This window comes from Meles meles, chromosome 3 (genome assembly GCF_922984935.1).
Source record: "Meles meles chromosome 3, mMelMel3.1 paternal haplotype, whole genome shotgun sequence".
Classification (NCBI taxonomy): Eukaryota; Metazoa; Chordata; class Mammalia; order Carnivora; family Mustelidae; genus Meles; species Meles meles.
In genome coordinates, this window is record NC_060068.1 from 146,991,287 (window position 1) to 146,996,473 (window position 5,187).

Sequence of the window (5,187 nt, forward strand, 5' to 3'; positions counted from 1 at the left end):
GGATCCAAATGCATTGACCGCATGGTAAAAAAAAATCCTGGATTTTGCAAAAATTTTTGTACATTATTTCAGTCAGTATATATGATCTGATTGTCTAGTCTATGCTTAAATACTAGAAATGTAAAGAAGAATAAAGAATGAAGACTTGCTCTACCTTCAAGAAGCTCAAAATCCAGTAGTAGAAATTAAGATATGAACAAATAATTATAATACAACATGCCAGTACATTGACAGAATAAAACCTGAATATTATAGAAGTACCTAAGAAAGGTACTTTTCCCAGCCCAAGAAGGTAGGTGGAAGGTAACACACAATGGTTTCCTGAATTATAGGCATTATAATCCTGGATTATAGGATGAATAAGAAATAGAGATATGCAGGGATATCCCAGCAAACTAAGTGCATTAGAGACTTGCAATAATTTGATGATTAAAACATGGACATTGAAAGATTGGTCAGCACAGGAAGAGCTCATTTTCGAGCATGAAGGCGAGACAGAAATATGACTTTGAGAATTGAATTGGAAGCAAGTTAAGTGGAGACAACTAGGGGAACTATCTGAAAGCCAGATTTATTTTAAATGGATCTTTTAGTGTACACAATTTGGGTCAAAACCATATCAGAGATCTAGCCAAACCTATCTAATCTGTGGAGAATAATCCTTCCAATGACCAGAAATCCCTACTCATCATAAATCAGTTAATGACATAGTCACATCAACCCCCAAATTATTCCCTAACATTTCTTTACTAAGGTGTAGCCATTTAAAATGGGTCCTTACTGACTGAAGTGAAACAGAATAAGAGAAAATTGAGCAGAATATCGAAGTATTCCCTCAGAGATGATCAGAGAAGAACCAGAGGCTGAGACAGTATAGTCCAAGCAGCTGGAGCCAGGTGACTTAAGTCATTTAAAAGCATGGTGGGTGAAGCACTCAGGAATGTGTAAATAAGGCTAATCTTGCATTGGCTAAGAATGGATTTGATAACTTAGCAGGTCTTTCCATTTGGCAGTTAGCAAAGCTGCAGTTCTCACTGGGGGCTGTGGTGAGGTATGCAATTGTTGACTGAATGAGAAAGTGGATGACCTCATCCAACCATGTCACCATGACAACTAGGTGATCATTTCCAGTCATTCTGAGTGTTACAAAACTGATGCCTAATAATTCTTTCCATGTTGCAGAGTTATCTTAGGAAGAGAATTGAAAGAGAAAACAGAATTATTCATAAAATGTGTTGGTCATGTGGCTGCAAAACCTTGTGTTAAATATGGAGCTTTATTTTTTAGTCCCAGAATTTTAAAAATAATGTCCATGGTCCAGAAATATAATTTAATGAATAATAAGTCAATAATAGATCTGGGAGGCTGAGGACATGAATATGACCAAGAATCTTTCTTCAGATATCACAAAAAATCTTCTTTACATTTATCTTTAACATTAGATTATTCAGAAAAAAAGAAGCAATGACTGCTTTTTAGTGGTGTTAAATGTAATACAAATATAGTGGGGTTTTTGTTTTACTTTAAATGTTTTTATACAAAAAAATAAAATTTAAACAAGCTCTTTGTCTTTTTATTCTATCTTCCATCTTCCACATGACAAATACATGGCTCACCATGACTTAAACATGCAAATCCGGGTTTATAATTATTTTAATGCCAGACCTTTCTAATCTCTCACAACATCGTTCATTTTCTAACCTATAAGGAATGTCATACTTATGTCCCAGATTTCATCTCTAACCCATGCTGTAGCTAGTCTCAACTGTGTAGCTCATAACTTTTTCAACCTCCTAGACCTTCATTTCTTCCACTTTTTCCACTAGCATGACCTTTCGCTTTATTCCACTATGGAAGCCCTCTGCTACATCTTATCATTGCTGGGACATTTTCTCTTCTACTGTCAGGCTCCCAGATGCTGAAGCTAACTAGTCTGAGAGTTATACCCAGGCCCTTGACCATCTCTACTCTTTCCCACACCTACTAACCCTGTTCTTTGTCCTTTAGACTCTTGCTTTGTCTCTATACTCTTCTCCTCGCTCCTTTCCCTTGTTCCTCAGCCAGCTTCTGACTTTAGCTGGTCCATTTGTTTTTCTGACTACGCTGAAGACCATGGTCAACCATTTCTCCTCCATTCTTATCTCTTACTAGTAACTCATCTCAAACTTCCTCTGCAGCTGTCCTGCCAATCCCTAGGGCTGGACAAATCAAACCATCTGTTTTCTCTGCTTTTGTCATCCCACTGCCAAGTAATACTGGAAAAAGTCAAGAAACTGCCAGTTGGCTCCACTATGAATTTATGATACCTAATCTCATCGGCTCCTCAAGACTATTAGGAAATCCTCTTATTCACAGTGAATTTTCCAAATTATTCCAAATTTCCTCCATTCCCCTGAAACCCTTATGATCACTCCTTTCACTCACTGTGGGCAAATGACCTCACCTCCTACTCCCTTGGGAGATTGAGGTCATCCCACATATACTTTTTAGTTATCTTCATAGATTATTTCTATCTGATCACTTACCCTTAATGCAGAAAATAAGACCAGAGGCGGATGAAGCTACTCTGTCCCATCAGGGACGGGGGAGGGAATGGGGCTACAGAACACAGACAAGAAGACCAATAATAGAAGGAAACCCCAAATGGAGTCTCAGTACAAGGGAATCAAAGCACCTCTCAGAATCCTGAGAAAGATGATGAGCTCCACAAATGGAAAGTGGTCTAAACGAACTCCATCGATGATGTAGCAAAGGCCTGAGACAGGTGTAATATCACTGTACATTTGCATGATCATTTTGACATTAATCAAGTTAACTGAAAAAGAATAGAGTCTGTCCAACAACCCCTCAATTCCCGATCTTTCATAGCAAGGTGTGTCAACCCTTTTAAAAAACAACAATATCCATTTGTACATGAGAGCCAATATCTACCATCCAGAAAGCTATTTTATTTTTTACATTGTCTAGTTCATTGTTTGCTGCTCCTTGTGGGCCTACTGCATTATTTATACCCCAAACACTTAAAAACAAAAGTAAAAACCTCCCTTAACTCCCAGTCCTCCCCAGGTACTTACCTACCTTTTCTTCTTGCTGTTCAATGTGTATAAAGCCTCAGTTATGCGACATAAAAAAGTTCTAGAGAATGGCTGTACAATATTATACTTAGAGTTAACAATACTGTATACTTAAGAAATTGAGGGCAGTTCACATGTTACTCTTTTTTTTAACCATAATTTTAAAAAAAGCAAAGTCTGTGCTTACCACCTTCCTTCTGTACCTGCAAAGTGTAAGCCAACCTATTGATCTCCAGCTTCTCTCTAGAACACTTATCTGGAACTACCTTCTCGAAAGATATGAACTCATCCTCAAATGCCAAATATCATGACTTTTTTAGTCCTTTGTCATCTTGGTCTTAGTGTTGGTAAACACAACTTTCTTACTGACAGCATTTCTGTTCTGCTACACCATGCTCTCCCCTTCCTCCCCACCTATGTCTCTATTGCACTGACCTCTTGCCTGGACTCACAGACCACTTCGAAGCACTGATGAGAAACCTTTCCTAAGGTTCCTCCTCAGTCTTCTTCCTCTGCCATTCAACTTTCATTCCACCTATTACTCTACATTACTGACTCTCATTTTTGTAGCTCTACCTTCGACCTCTCTCCCACACTTTCAACTCTCTACCAATCCAGAAAGCTCCATTTGTCCAAAATTCAATGCAAAAGTAGGCAACATAAAATTAAGAATGCACTTTCTTGAACCAGACTGTCTGAGTTCAAATTCTGGATCTGCTTCTGACTAGCTGTGCAACTTTGGAAAAGTTATGTAAGCTCCCTGTGCCTTCATTTCTTCATCTGTGTTACAGAGATAATGAGAGTCCCTATTCTCTTTCTCTAGTATGGGGGTTGAAGAGTTAACTCACATAAAGTACTACAATGAACCCAGTGCATAAATGCTCAGTAAATATTAGTTATTATTATTATCTCTTACCCTTTCTTGCATAAATCCTATTCCTCAGGCTGTATTTTCTTTGTCAGTTAATGGCAGCAGCATCAGCTCAATCATCCATACTGAAATCCTCACAGTCACCTTCTAACCTCTTTCTACATTCAGCTGTGCTTTTTATCCAGTTTCCACCAACTACATCAACGTTTAATCTTCCATTTTCTTTCCCTCTGCTGCTGCCCAAGTCCAGAGCTTCATTATCTCTAACCTGAATTATTGCAACAGCTCCCTTCTGAATTGCCTGCCTTCGATCTTTACCCCCAGTTCATCTTCAGCTCAATGTTACTTTTCTAAACACAGACATCATTTTAAACCCTTTTCTGTTTTATTATCACCTTCAGAACAAATTGAAATGTTGAGCACAATGAAGCTAATTTTCCTTCTTACCTCTGACCAGGTGTCTCTGCTGCCCTCCCCAGCGGCTCTCAAAACACACCATGTGCTTTATGCCTCAATATCTCATCTACCCCATATTATTTATCAAATTTCTACTTATCTTTCAAGCACCAGTTTAAATGGCATGTTAGTAAGTCATCTCTTTCATATCTCCATTCCCTGAGAAAGATGATACATGATAGATAGATGATAGACAGAAGATAGATAGATCGATCTTAATTACTTTGTGTGGTATTTATTTGTTTATATTTCTATACTTGACTATATTGTGAAGTTTTTCTTTTGGAGTACGATTTTTTTTTTTATTTCTAGCCCACAATAGAGCTCCTGACACATATTAAGTGCCCCAGGAAATTGTATTGAATAATTCGATATTCCTCCTGAATGCCCCATACCTATCTCTTTCTAAGCTTATAGAATCTATTACAAAAATTCCTTTCCCATTTATCCTACCTTTCCAGTTTCACTGGTTTCCCTAATTCAGGACTTGATCATCATTGGGATAGATTATGACAAGAACTTCCCATTTAATCACTCAGCTTTAGTTTCTTTTCCTCTTAAAGCCACCTGTGATATATTGCAGCTAGGGATATTTTTATTAACAACAGATTCTATGGTGTTATTCCATTGCTCAGGATTTATCAAAGTGTCTCCTTGACCACAAAGCAAAATGCACTGCTCCTTCTAACTCCCCAGCCTTAATGTCAGATCTCTTCTCCTCACCCACCACATACATACATGTTATACTCCTTCGTCCTGAACTCTTGGCTATTCCTTTATCCTAGA